The following is a 15550-nucleotide window of genomic DNA, read 5'->3' as shown; positions in this document are numbered from 1 at the left end:
TATTGATAGATGTATTTGGAACTCTAAATCAAACACGGTTTGTGCTAGCTTCTTGAAACTTGACACAGTAAAGCAGTTTCACATTCTAACTCTATGTTTTGTTTCCTTTTCATGTAGCCCTAAGCAGTGACTGGTGACAAACACTTTCATTGAAAGGGGTTGCAAGCTTCCAAAATTACGAGTCTCCAGAAATCTCAGCAAATATTTTTTCACCCAAACTGGATGATACTTTCAGGTAATGATCAGTACACTAAGCCCACTTGGTTCTCCAAATTTCGTTCTTTTGTGTTGAAGCGTTCGTTTCCAGTAACAGTTTGAATTTTGCCTTTCTCTCTGTTTTCTCCTATATTGATAGATGTATTTGGAACTCTAAATCAAACACGGTTTGTGCTAGCTTCTTGAAACTTGACACAGTAAAGCAGTTTCACATTCTAACTCTATGTTTTGTTTCCTTTTCTTGTAGCCCTAAGCAGTGACTGGCGAGAAACACTTTCATTGAAAGGGGTTGCAAGCTTCCAAAAATTACGAGTCTCCAGAAATCTCAGCAAATATTTTTTCACCCAAACTGGATGATACTTTCAGGTAATGATCAGTACACTAAGCCCACTTGGTTCCCCAAATTTCTTTCTTCTATGTTGAAGCGTTCGTTTCCAGTAACAATTTGCATTCTGGCATTTCACTCTGTTTTCTCCTATATTGATAGATGTATTTGGAACTCAAAATCAAACACGCTTTGTGCTAGCTTCTTGAAACTTGACACAGTAAAGCAGTTTCATGTTCTATCTTTATGTTTTGTTTCCTCTTGATGTACCCCTAAGCAGGGACTGGTGAGAAACACTTTCATGGAAAGAGGTTGCAAGTTTTCCAAAAATTCCGTGTCTCCAGAAATCTCAGCAAATATTTTTTCACCCAAACTGGATGATACTTTCAGGTAATGATCAGTACACTAAGCCCACTTGGTTCCCCAAATTTCGATCTTCTATGTTGAAGCGTTCGTTTCCAGTAACAGTTTCCATTCTTGCATTTCTCTCTGTTTTCTCCTATATTGATAGATGTATTTGGAACTCTAAATCAAACACGGTTTGTGCTAGCTTCTTGAAACTTGACACAGGAAAGCAGTTTCACATTCTAACTCTATGCTTTGTTTCCTTTTCATGTAGCCCTAAGCAGTGACTGGCGAGAAACACTTTCATTGAAAGGGGTTGCAAGCTTCCAAAAATTACGAGTCTCCAGAAATCTCAGCAAATATTTTTTCACCCAAACTGGATGATACTTTCAGGTAATGATCAGTACACTAAGCCCACTTGGTTCTCCAAATTTCGTTCTTCTATGTTGAAGCGTTCGTTTCCAGTAACAGTTTCCATTCTGGCATTTCACTCTGTTTCTCCTATATTGATAGATGTATTTGGAACTCTAAATCAAACACGGTTTTTGCTAGCTTCTTGAAACTTGAGACAGTAAAGCAGTTTCACATTCTAACTCTGTGTTTTGTTTCCTTTTCTTGTAGCCCTAAGCAGTGACTGGCGAGAAACACTTTCATTGAAAGGGGTTGCCAAGCTTCCAAAAATTACGAGTCCCCAGAAATCTCAGCAAATATTTTTTCACCCAAACTGGATGATACTTTCAGGTAATGATCAGAACACTAAGCCCACTTGGTTCCCCAAATTTCATTCTTCTATGTTGAAGCGTTCGTTTCCAGTAACAGTTTGCATTCTGGCATTTCACTCTGTTTTCTCCTATATTGATAGATGTATTTGGAATTCTAAATCAAACACGCTTTGTGCTAGCTTCTTGAAACTTGACACAGTAAAGCAGTTTCAGGTTCTATCTTTATGTTTTGTTTCCTCTTGATGTACACCTAAGCAGTGACTGGCGAGAAACACTTTCATGGAAAAAGGTTGCAAATTTTCCAAAAATTCCGTGTCTCCAGAAATCTCAGCAAATATTTTTTCACCCAAACTGGATGATACTTTCAGGTAATGATCAGTATACTAAGCCAACTTGGTTCCTCAAATTTCGTTCTTCCGTGTTGAAGCGTTCGTTTCCAGTAACAGGTTGAATTTTGGCCTTTCTATCTGTTTTCTCCTATATTGATAGATGTATTTGGAACTCTAAATCAACACGATTTGTGCTAGCTTCTTTAAAATTGACACAGTAAAGCAGTTTCACGTTCTATCTTTATGTTTTGTTTCCTCTTGATGTACCCCTAAGCAGTGACTGGCGAGAAACACTTTCATGGAAAGAGGTTGCAAATTTTCCAAAAATTACGTGTCTCCAGAAATCTCAGCAAATATTTTTTCACCCAAACTCGATGATACTCTCAGGTAATGATCAGTACACTAAGCCCACTTGGTTCTCCAAATTTCGTTCTTCTATGTTGAAGCGTTCGTTTCCAGTAACAGTTTGAATTTTGTCGTTTCACTCTGTTTTCTCCTATATTGATAGATGTATTTGGAACTCTAAATCAAACACGGTTTGTGCTAGTTTCTTGAAACTTGACACAGTAAAGCAGTTTCACATTCTAACTCTATGTTTTGTTTCCTTTTCTTGTAGCCCTAAGCAGTGACTGGCGAGAAACACTTTCATTGAAAGGGGTTGCAAGCTTCCAAAAATTACGAGTCTCCAGAAATCTCAGCAAATATTTTTTCACCCAAACTGGATGATACTTTCAGGTAATGATCAGTACACTAAGCCCACTTGGTTCTCCATATTTCGTTCTTCTACGTTGAAGCGTTCGTTTCCAGTAACAGTTTCCATTCTGGCATTTCACTCTGTTTTCTCCTATATTGATAGATGTATTTGGAACTCTAAATCAAACACGGTTTGTGCTAGCTTCTTGAAACTTGACTCAGTAAAGCAGTTTCACATTCTAACTCTATGTTTTGTTTCCTTTTCATGTAGCCCTAAGCAGTGACTGGCGAGAAACACTTTCATTGAAAGGGGTTGCAAGCTTCCAAAAATTACGAGTCTCCAGAAATCTCAGCAAATATTTTTTCACCCAAACTGGATGATACTTTCAGGTAATGATCAGTACACTAAGTCCACTTGGTTCCCCAAATTTCGTTCTTCTATGTTGAAGCGTTCGTTTCCACTATCAGTTTGCATTTTGGCGTTTCACTCTGTTTTCTGCTATATTGATAGATGTATTTGGAACTCTAAATCAAACACGGTTTGTGCTAGTTTCTTGAAACTTGACACAGTAAAGCAGTTTCACGTTCTATCTCTATGTTGTGTTTCCTCTTGATGTAGCCCTAAGCAGTGACTGGCGAGAAACACTTTCATGGAAAGGGGTTGCAAAGCTTCCAAAAATTACGAGTCTCCAGAAATCTCAGCAAATATTTTTTCACCCAAACTGGATGATACTTTCAGGTAATGATCAGAACACTAAGCCCACTTGGTCACAAAAATTTCGTTCTTCTATGTTGAAGCGTTCGTTTCCAGTAACAGTTTGCATTCTGGCATTTCATTCTGTTTTCTCCTATATTGATAGATGTATTTGGAACTCTAAATCAAACATGCTTTGTGCTAGCTTCTTGAAACTTGACACAGTAAAGCAGTTTCACGTTCTATCTTTATGTTTTGTTTCCTCTTGATGTACACCTAAGCAGTGACTGGCGAGAAACACTTTCATGGAAAAAGGTTGCAAATTTTCCAAAAATTCTGTGTCTCCAGAAATCTCAGCAAATATTTTTTCACCCAAACTGGATGATACTTTCAGGTAATGATCATTATACTAAGCCAACTTGGTTCCTCAAATTTCGTTCTTCTGTGTAGAAGCGTTCGTTTCCAGTAACAGGTTGAATTTTGGCCTTTCTATCTGTTTTCTCCTATATTGATAGATGTATTTGGAACTCTAAATCAACACGATTTGTGCTAGCTTCTTTAAACTTGACACAGTAAAGCAGTTTCACGTTCTATCTTTATGTTTTGTTTCCTCTTGATGTACCCCTAAGCAGTGACTGGCGAGAAACACTTTCATGGAAAGAGGTTGCAAATTTTCCAAAAATTACGTGTCTCCAGAAATCTCAGCAAATATTTTTTCACCCAAACTCGATGATACTCTCAGGTAATGATCAGTACACTAAGCCCACTTGGTTCTCTAAATTTCGTTCTTCTATGTTGAAGCGTTCGTTTCCAGTAACAGTTTGAATTTTGTCGTTTCACTCTGTTTTCTCCTATATTGATAGATGTATTTGGAACTCTAAATCAAACACGGTTTGTGCTAGTTTCTTGAAACTTGACACAGTAAAGCAGTTTCACATTCTAACTCTATGTTTTGTTTCCTTTTCTTGTAGCCCTCAGCAGTGACTGGCGAGAAACACTTTCATTGAAAGGGGTTGCAAGCTTCCAAAAATTACGAGTCTCCAGAAATCTCAGCAAATATTTTTTCACCCAAACTGCATGATACTTTCAGGTAATGATCAGTACACTAAGTCCACTTGGTTCCCCAAATTTCGTTCTTCTATGTTGAAGCGTTCGTTTCCACTATCAGTTTGCATTTTGGCGTTTCACTCTGTTTTCTGCTATATTGATAGATGTATTTGGAACTCTAAATCAAACACGGTTTGTGCTAGTTTCTTGAAACATGACACAGTAAAGCAGTTTCACATTCTAACTCTATGTTTTGTTTCCTTTTCATGTAGCCCTAAGCAGTGACTGGCGAGAAACACTTTCATTGAAAGGGGTTGCAAGCTTCCAAAAATTACGAGTCCCCAGAAATCTCAGCAAATATTTTTAAAACCAAACTGGATGATACTTTCAGGTAATGATCAGTACACTAATCCAACTTGGTTCCCCAAATTTCGTTCTTCTATGTTGAAGCGTTCGTTTCCAGTAACAGTTTGAATTTTGGCGTTTTACTCTGTTTTCTCCTATATTGATAGATGTATTTGGAACTCTAAATCAAACAAGGTTTGTGCTAGCTCCTTGAAACTTGACACAGTAAAGCAGTTTCACGTTCTATCTCTATGTTTTGTTTCCTGTTGATGTAGCCCTAAGCAGTGACTGGCAAGTAACACTTTCATGGAAAAGGGTTGCCAGGCTTCCAAAAATTACGAGTCTCCAGAAATCTCAGCAAATATTTTTTCACCCAAACTGGATGATACTTTCAGGTAATGATCAGAACACTAAGCCCACTTGGTTCCCCAAATTTCGTTCTTCTATGTTGATACGTTCGTTTCCAGTAACAGTTTGCATTCTGGCATTTCACTCTGTTTTCTCCTATATTGATAGATGTATTTGGAACTCTAAATCAACACGGTTTGTGCTAGCTTCTTGAAACTTGACACAGTAAAGCAGTTTCACGTTCTATCTCCATGTTGTGTTTCCTCTTGATGTTGCACTAAGCAGTGACTGGCGAGAAACACTTTCATGGAAAGGGGTTGCCAAGCTTCCAAAAATTTCGAGTCCCCAGAAATCTCAGCAAATATTTTTTCACCCAAACTGGATGATACTTTCAGGTAATGATCAGAACACTAAGCCCACTTGGTTCCCCAAATTTCATTCTTCTATGTTGAAGCGTTCGTTTCCAGTAACAGTTTGCATTCTGGCATTTCACTCTGTTTTCTCCTATATAGATAGATGTATTTGGAATTCTAAATCAAACACGCTTTGTGCTAGCTTCTTGAAACTTGACACAGTAAAGCAGTTTCAGGTTCTATCTTTATGTTTTGTTTCCTCTTGATGTACCCCTAAGCAGTGACTGGCGAGAAACACTTTCATGGAAAGAGGTTGCAAATTTTCCAAAAATTACGAGTCTCCAGAAATCTCAGCAAATATTTTTTCACCCAAACTGGATGATACTTTCAGGTAATGATCAGTATACTAAGCCAAATTGGTTTTCTAAATTTCGTTCTTCTGTGTTGAAGCGTTCGTTTCCAGTAACAGGTTGAATTTTGGCCTTTCTCTCTGTTTTCTTCTATATTGATAGATGTATTTGGAACTCTAAATCAACACGGTTTGTGCTAGCTTCTTGAAACTTGACACAGTAAAGCAGTTTCACATTCTAACTCTATGTTTTGTTTCCTTTTCATGTAGCCCTAAGCAGTGACTGGTGACAAACACTTTCATTGAAAGGGGTTGCAAGCTTCCAAAATTACGAGTCTCCAGAAATCTCAGCAAATATTTTTTCACCCAAACTGGATGATACTTTCAGGTAATGATCAGTACACTAAGCCCACTTGGTTCTCCAAATTTCGTTCTTTTGTGTTGAAGCGTTCGTTTCCAGTAACAGTTTGAATTTTGCCTTTCTCTCTGTTTTCTCCTATATTGATAGATGTATTTGGAACTCTAAATCAAACACGGTTTGTGCTAGCTTCTTGAAACTTGACACAGTAAAGCAGTTTCACATTCTAACTCTATGTTTTGTTTCCTTTTCTTGTAGCCCTAAGCAGTGACTGGCGAGAAACACTTTCATTGAAAGGGGTTGCAAGCTTCCAAAAATTACGAGTCTCCAGAAATCTCAGCAAATATTTTTTCACCCAAACTGGATGATACTTTCAGGTAATGATCAGTACACTAAGCCCACTTGGTTCCCCAAATTTCTTTCTTCTATGTTGAAGCGTTCGTTTCCAGTAACAATTTGCATTCTGGCATTTCACTCTGTTTTCTCCTATATTGATAGATGTATTTGGAACTCAAAATCAAACACGCTTTGTGCTAGCTTCTTGAAACTTGACACAGTAAAGCAGTTTCATGTTCTATCTTTATGTTTTGTTTCATCTTGATGTACCCCTAAGCAGGGACTGGTGAGAAACACTTTCATGGAAAGAGGTTGCAAGTTTTCCAAAAATTCCGTGTCTCCAGAAATCTCAGCAAATATTTTTTCACCCAAACTGGATGATACTTTTAGGTAATGATCAGTATACTAAGCCAACTTGGTTCCACAAATTTCGTTGTTCTGTGTTGAAGCGTTCGTTTCCAGTAACAGGTTGAATTTTGGCCTTTCTCTCTGTTTTCTCCTATATTGATAGATGGATTTGGAACTCTAAATCAACACGGTTTGTGCTAGCTTCTTGAAACTTGACACAGTAAAGCAGTTTCATGTTCTATCTTTATGTTTTGTTTTCTCTTGATGTACCCCTAAGCATTGACTGGCGAGAAACACTTTCATGGAAAGAGGTTGCAAATTTTCCAAAAATTACGTGTCTCCAGAAATCTCAGCAAATATTTTTTCACCCAAACTGGATGATACTTTCAGGTAATGATCAGTACACTAAGCCCACTTGGTTCTCCAAATTTCGTTCTTCTATGTTGAAGCGTTCGTTTCCAGTAACAGTTTCCATTCTGGCATTTCACTCTGTTTCTCCTATATTGATAGATGTATTTGGAACTCTAAATCAAACACGGTTTTTGCTAGCTTCTTGAAACTTGAGACAGTAAAGCAGTTTCACATTCTAACTCTGTGTTTTGTTTCCTTTTCTTGTAGCCCTAAGCAGTGACTGGCGAGAAACACTTTCATTGAAAGGGGTTGCCAAGCTTCCAAAAATTACGAGTCCCCAGAAATCTCAGCAAATATTTTTTCACCCAAACTGGATGATACTTTCAGGTAATGATCAGAACACTAAGCCCACTTGGTTCCCCAAATTTCATTCTTCTATGTTGAAGCGTTCGTTTCCAGTAACAGTTTGCATTCTGGCATTTCACTCTGTTTTCTCCTATATTGATAGATGTATTTGGAATTCTAAATCAAACACGCTTTGTGCTAGCTTCTTGAAACTTGACACAGTAAAGCAGTTTCAGGTTCTATCTTTATGTTTTGTTTCCTCTTGATGTACACCTAAGCAGTGACTGGCGAGAAACACTTTCATGGAAAAAGGTTGCAAATTTTCCAAAAATTCCGTGTCTCCAGAAATCTCAGCAAATATTTTTTCACCCAAACTGGATGATACTTTCAGGTAATGATCAGTATACTAAGCCAACTTGGTTCCTCAAATTTCGTTCTTCCGTGTTGAAGCGTTCGTTTCCAGTAACAGGTTGAATTTTGGCCTTTCTATCTGTTTTCTCCTATATTGATAGATGTATTTGGAACTCTAAATCAACACGATTTGTGCTAGCTTCTTTGAAATTGACACAGTAAAGCAGTTTCACGTTCTATCTTTATGTTTTGTTTCCTCTTGATGTACCCCTAAGCAGTGACTGGCGAGAAACACTTTCATGGAAAGAGGTTGCAAATTTTCCAAAAATTACGTGTCTCCAGAAATCTCAGCAAATATTTTTTCACCCAAACTCGATGATACTCTCAGGTAATGATCAGTACACTAAGCCCACTTGGTTCTCCAAATTTCGTTCTTCTATGTTGAAGCGTTCGTTTCCAGTAACAGTTTGAATTTTGTCGTTTCACTCTGTTTTCTCCTATATTGATAGATGTATTTGGAACTCTAAATCAAACACGGTTTGTGCTAGCTTCTTGAAACTTGACACAGTAAAGCAGTTTCACATTCTAACTCTATGTTTTGTTTCCTTTTCTTGTAGCCCTAAGCAGTGACTGGCGAGAAACACTTTCATTGAAAGGGGTTGCAAGCTTCCAAAAATTACGAGTCTCCAGAAATCTCAGCAAATATTTTTTCACCCAAACTGGATGATACTTTCAGGTAATGATCAGTACACTAAGCCCACTTGGTTCTCCATATTTCGTTCTTCTACGTTGAAGCGTTCGTTTCCAGTAACAGTTTCCATTCTGGCATTTCACTCTGTTTTCTCCTATATTGATAGATGTATTTGGAACTCTAAATCAAACACGGTTTGTGCTAGCTTCTTGAAACTTGACTCAGTAAAGCAGTTTCACATTCTAACTCTATGTTTTGTTTCCTTTTCATGTAGCCCTAAGCAGTGACTGGCGAGAAACACTTTCATTGAAAGGGGTTGCAAGCTTCCAAAAATTACGAGTCTCCAGAAATCTCAGCAAATATTTTTTCACCCAAACTGGATGATACTTTCAGGTAATGATCAGTACACTAAGTCCACTTGGTTCCCCAAATTTCGTTCTTCTATGTTGAAGCGTTCGTTTCCACTATCAGTTTGCATTTTGGCGTTTCACTCTGTTTTCTGCTATATTGATAGATGTATTTGGAACTCTAAATCAAACACGGTTTGTGCTAGTTTCTTGAAACTTGACACAGTAAAGCAGTTTCACGTTCTATCTCTATGTTGTGTTTCCTCTTGATGTAGCCCTAAGCAGTGACTGGCGAGAAACACTTTCATGGAAAGGGGTTGCAAAGCTTCCAAAAATTACGAGTCTCCAGAAATCTCAGCAAATATTTTTTCACCCAAACTGGATGATACTTTCAGGTAATGATCAGAACACTAAGCCCACTTGGTCACAAAAATTTCGTTCTTCTATGTTGAAGCGTTCGTTTCCAGTAACAGTTTGCATTCTGGCATTTCATTCTGTTTTCTCCTATATTGATAGATGTATTTGGAACTCTAAATCAAACATGCTTTGTGCTAGCTTCTTGAAACTTGACACAGTAAAGCAGTTTCACGTTCTATCTTTATGTTTTGTTTCCTCTTGATGTACACCTAAGCAGTGACTGGCGAGAAACACTTTCATGGAAAAAGGTTGCAAATTTTCCAAAAATTCTGTGTCTCCAGAAATCTCAGCAAATATTTTTTCACCCAAACTGGATGATACTTTCAGGTAATGATCATTATACTAAGCCAACTTGGTTCCTCAAATTTCGTTCTTCTGTGTAGAAGCGTTCGTTTCCAGTAACAGGTTGAATTTTGGCCTTTCTATCTGTTTTCTCCTATATTGATAGATGTATTTGGAACTCTAAATCAACACGATTTGTGCTAGCTTCTTTAAACTTGACACAGTAAAGCAGTTTCACGTTCTATCTTTATGTTTTGTTTCCTCTTGATGTACCCCTAAGCAGTGACTGGCGAGAAACACTTTCATGGAAAGAGGTTGCAAATTTTCCAAAAATTACGTGTCTCCAGAAATCTCAGCAAATATTTTTTCACCCAAACTCGATGATACTCTCAGGTAATGATCAGTACACTAAGCCCACTTGGTTCTCTAAATTTCGTTCTTCTATGTTGAAGCGTTCGTTTCCAGTAACAGTTTGAATTTTGTCGTTTCACTCTGTTTTCTCCTATATTGATAGATGTATTTGGAACTCTAAATCAAACACGGTTTGTGCTAGTTTCTTGAAACTTGACACAGTAAAGCAGTTTCACATTCTAACTCTATGTTTTGTTTCCTTTTCTTGTAGCCCTCAGCAGTGACTGGCGAGAAACACTTTCATTGAAAGGGGTTGCAAGCTTCCAAAAATTACGAGTCTCCAGAAATCTCAGCAAATATTTTTTCACCCAAACTGCATGATACTTTCAGGTAATGATCAGTACACTAAGTCCACTTGGTTCCCCAAATTTCGTTCTTCTATGTTGAAGCGTTCGTTTCCACTATCAGTTTGCATTTTGGCGTTTCACTCTGTTTTCTGCTATATTGATAGATGTATTTGGAACTCTAAATCAAACACGGTTTGTGCTAGTTTCTTGAAACATGACACAGTAAAGCAGTTTCACATTCTAACTCTATGTTTTGTTTCCTTTTCATGTAGCCCTAAGCAGTGACTGGCGAGAAACACTTTCATTGAAAGGGGTTGCAAGCTTCCAAAAATTACGAGTCCCCAGAAATCTCAGCAAATATTTTTAAAACCAAACTGGATGATACTTTCAGGTAATGATCAGTACACTAATCCAACTTGGTTCCCCAAATTTCGTTCTTCTATGTTGAAGCGTTCGTTTCCAGTAACAGTTTGCATTCTGGCATTTCACTCTGTTTTCTCCTATATAGATAGATGTATTTGGAATTCTAAATCAAACACGCTTTGTGCTAGCTTCTTGAAACTTGACACAGTAAAGCAGTTTCAGGTTCTATCTTTATGTTTTGTTTCCTCTTGATGTACCCCTAAGCAGTGACTGGCGAGAAACACTTTCATGGAAAGAGGTTGCAAATTTTCCAAAAATTACGAGTCTCCAGAAATCTCAGCAAATATTTTTTCACCCAAACTGGATGATACTTTCAGGTAATGATCAGTATACTAAGCCAAATTGGTTTTCTAAATTTCGTTCTTCTGTGTTGAAGCGTTCGTTTCCAGTAACAGGTTGAATTTTGGCCTTTCTCTCTGTTTTCTTCTATATTGATAGATGTATTTGGAACTCTAAATCAACACGGTTTGTGCTAGCTTCTTGAAACTTGACACAGTAAAGCAGTTTCACATTCTAACTCTATGTTTTGTTTCCTTTTCATGTAGCCCTAAGCAGTGACTGGTGACAAACACTTTCATTGAAAGGGGTTGCAAGCTTCCAAAATTACGAGTCTCCAGAAATCTCAGCAAATATTTTTTCACCCAAACTGGATGATACTTTCAGGTAATGATCAGTACACTAAGCCCACTTGGTTCTCCAAATTTCGTTCTTTTGTGTTGAAGCGTTCGTTTCCAGTAACAGTTTGAATTTTGCCTTTCTCTCTGTTTTCTCCTATATTGATAGATGTATTTGGAACTCTAAATCAAACACGGTTTGTGCTAGCTTCTTGAAACTTGACACAGTAAAGCAGTTTCACATTCTAACTCTATGTTTTGTTTCCTTTTCTTGTAGCCCTAAGCAGTGACTGGCGAGAAACACTTTCATTGAAAGGGGTTGCAAGCTTCCAAAAATTACGAGTCTCCAGAAATCTCAGCAAATATTTTTTCACCCAAACTGGATGATACTTTCAGGTAATGATCAGTACACTAAGCCCACTTGGTTCCCCAAATTTCTTTCTTCTATGTTGAAGCGTTCGTTTCCAGTAACAATTTGCATTCTGGCATTTCACTCTGTTTTCTCCTATATTGATAGATGTATTTGGAACTCAAAATCAAACACGCTTTGTGCTAGCTTCTTGAAACTTGACACAGTAAAGCAGTTTCATGTTCTATCTTTATGTTTTGTTTCATCTTGATGTACCCCTAAGCAGGGACTGGTGAGAAACACTTTCATGGAAAGAGGTTGCAAGTTTTCCAAAAATTCCGTGTCTCCAGAAATCTCAGCAAATATTTTTTCACCCAAACTGGATGATACTTTTAGGTAATGATCAGTATACTAAGCCAACTTGGTTCCACAAATTTCGTTGTTCTGTGTTGAAGCGTTCGTTTCCAGTAACAGGTTGAATTTTGGCCTTTCTCTCTGTTTTCTCCTATATTGATAGATGGATTTGGAACTCTAAATCAACACGGTTTGTGCTAGCTTCTTGAAACTTGACACAGTAAAGCAGTTTCATGTTCTATCTTTATGTTTTGTTTTCTCTTGATGTACCCCTAAGCATTGACTGGCGAGAAACACTTTCATGGAAAGAGGTTGCAAATTTTCCAAAAATTACGTGTCTCCAGAAATCTCATCAAATATTTTTTCACCCAAACTGGATGATACTTTCAGGTAATGATCAGTACACTAAGCCCACTTGGTTCTCCAAATTTCGTTCTTCTATGTTGAAGCGTTCGTTTCCAGTAACAGTTTCCATTCTGGCATTTCACTCTGTTTCTCCTATATTGATAGATGTATTTGGAACTCTAAATCAAACACGGTTTTTGCTAGCTTCTTGAAACTTGAGACAGTAAAGCAGTTTCACATTCTAACTCTGTGTTTTGTTTCCTTTTCTTGTAGCCCTAAGCAGTGACTGGCGAGAAACACTTTCATTGAAAGGGGTTGCCAAGCTTCCAAAAATTACGAGTCCCCAGAAATCTCAGCAAATATTTTTTCACCCAAACTGGATGATACTTTCAGGTAATGATCAGAACACTAAGCCCACTTGGTTCCCCAAATTTCATTCTTCTATGTTGAAGCGTTCGTTTCCAGTAACAGTTTGCATTCTGGCATTTCACTCTGTTTTCTCCTATATTGATAGATGTATTTGGAATTCTAAATCAAACACGCTTTGTGCTAGCTTCTTGAAACTTGACACAGTAAAGCAGTTTCAGGTTCTATCTTTATGTTTTGTTTCCTCTTGATGTACACCTAAGCAGTGACTGGCGAGAAACACTTTCATGGAAAAAGGTTGCAAATTTTCCAAAAATTCCGTGTCTCCAGAAATCTCAGCAAATATTTTTTCACCCAAACTGGATGATACTTTCAGGTAATGATCAGTATACTAAGCCAACTTGGTTCCTCAAATTTCGTTCTTCCGTGTTGAAGCGTTCGTTTCCAGTAACAGGTTGAATTTTGGCCTTTCTATCTGTTTTCTCCTATATTGATAGATGTATTTGGAACTCTAAATCAACACGATTTGTGCTAGCTTCTTTGAAATTGACACAGTAAAGCAGTTTCACGTTCTATCTTTATGTTTTGTTTCCTCTTGATGTACCCCTAAGCAGTGACTGGCGAGAAACACTTTCATGGAAAGAGGTTGCAAATTTTCCAAAAATTACGTGTCTCCAGAAATCTCAGCAAATATTTTTTCACCCAAACTCGATGATACTCTCAGGTAATGATCAGTACACTAAGCCCACTTGGTTCTCCAAATTTCGTTCTTCTATGTTGAAGCGTTCGTTTCCAGTAACAGTTTGAATTTTGTCGTTTCACTCTGTTTTCTCCTATATTGATAGATGTATTTGGAACTCTAAATCAAACACGGTTTGTGCTAGCTTCTTGAAACTTGACACAGTAAAGCAGTTTCACATTCTAACTCTATGTTTTGTTTCCTTTTCTTGTAGCCCTAAGCAGTGACTGGCGAGAAACACTTTCATTGAAAGGGGTTGCAAGCTTCCAAAAATTACGAGTCTCCAGAAATCTCAGCAAATATTTTTTCACCCAAACTGGATGATACTTTCAGGTAATGATCAGTACACTAAGCCCACTTGGTTCTCCATATTTCGTTCTTCTACGTTGAAGCGTTCGTTTCCAGTAACAGTTTCCATTCTGGCATTTCACTCTGTTTTCTCCTATATTGATAGATGTATTTGGAACTCTAAATCAAACACGGTTTGTGCTAGCTTCTTGAAACTTGACTCAGTAAAGCAGTTTCACATTCTAACTCTATGTTTTGTTTCCTTTTCATGTAGCCCTAAGCAGTGACTGGCGAGAAACACTTTCATTGAAAGGGGTTGCAAGCTTCCAAAAATTACGAGTCTCCAGAAATCTCAGCAAATATTTTTTCACCCAAACTGGATGATACTTTCAGGTAATGATCAGTACACTAAGTCCACTTGGTTCCCCAAATTTCGTTCTTCTATGTTGAAGCGTTCGTTTCCACTATCAGTTTGCATTTTGGCGTTTCACTCTGTTTTCTGCTATATTGATAGATGTATTTGGAACTCTAAATCAAACACGGTTTGTGCTAGTTTCTTGAAACTTGACACAGTAAAGCAGTTTCACGTTCTATCTCTATGTTGTGTTTCCTCTTGATGTAGCCCTAAGCAGTGACTGGCGAGAAACACTTTCATGGAAAGGGGTTGCAAAGCTTCCAAAAATTACGAGTCTCCAGAAATCTCAGCAAATATTTTTTCACCCAAACTGGATGATACTTTCAGGTAATGATCAGAACACTAAGCCCACTTGGTCACAAAAATTTCGTTCTTCTATGTTGAAGCGTTCGTTTCCAGTAACAGTTTGCATTCTGGCATTTCATTCTGTTTTCTCCTATATTGATAGATGTATTTGGAACTCTAAATCAAACATGCTTTGTGCTAGCTTCTTGAAACTTGACACAGTAAAGCAGTTTCACGTTCTATCTTTATGTTTTGTTTCCTCTTGATGTACACCTAAGCAGTGACTGGCGAGAAACACTTTCATGGAAAAAGGTTGCAAATTTTCCAAAAATTCTGTGTCTCCAGAAATCTCAGCAAATATTTTTTCACCCAAACTGGATGATACTTTCAGGTAATGATCATTATACTAAGCCAACTTGGTTCCTCAAATTTCGTTCTTCTGTGTAGAAGCGTTCGTTTCCAGTAACAGGTTGAATTTTGGCCTTTCTATCTGTTTCTCCTATATTGATAGATGTATTTGGAACTCTAAATCAACACGATTTGTGCTAGCTTCTTTAAACTTGACACAGTAAAGCAGTTTCACGTTCTATCTTTATGTTTTGTTTCCTCTTGATGTACCCCTAAGCAGTGACTGGCGAGAAACACTTTCATGGAAAGAGGTTGCAAATTTTCCAAAAATTACGTGTCTCCAGAAATCTCAGCAAATATTTTTTCACCCAAACTCGATGATACTCTCAGGTAATGATCAGTACACTAAGCCCAATTGGTTCTCTAAATTTCGTTCTTCTATGTTGAAGCGTTCGTTTCCAGTAACAGTTTGAATTTTGTCGTTTCACTCTGTTTTCTCCTATATTGATAGATGTATTTGGAACTCTAAATCAAACACGGTTTGTGCTAGTTTCTTGAAACTTGACACAGTAAAGCAGTTTCACATTCTAACTCTATGTTTTGTTTCCTTTTCTTGTAGCCCTCAGCAGTGACTGGCGAGAAACACTTTCATTGAAAGGGGTTGCAAGCTTCCAAAAATTACGAGTCTCCAGAAATCTCAGCAAATATTTTTTCACCCAAACTGCATGATACTT

This window comes from Spermophilus citellus (genome assembly GCF_964194105.1).
Source record: "Spermophilus citellus genome assembly, chromosome: 4".
Lineage (NCBI taxonomy): Eukaryota > Metazoa > Chordata > Mammalia > Rodentia > Sciuridae > Spermophilus > Spermophilus citellus.
This window is presented reverse-complemented; position numbering follows the sequence as displayed.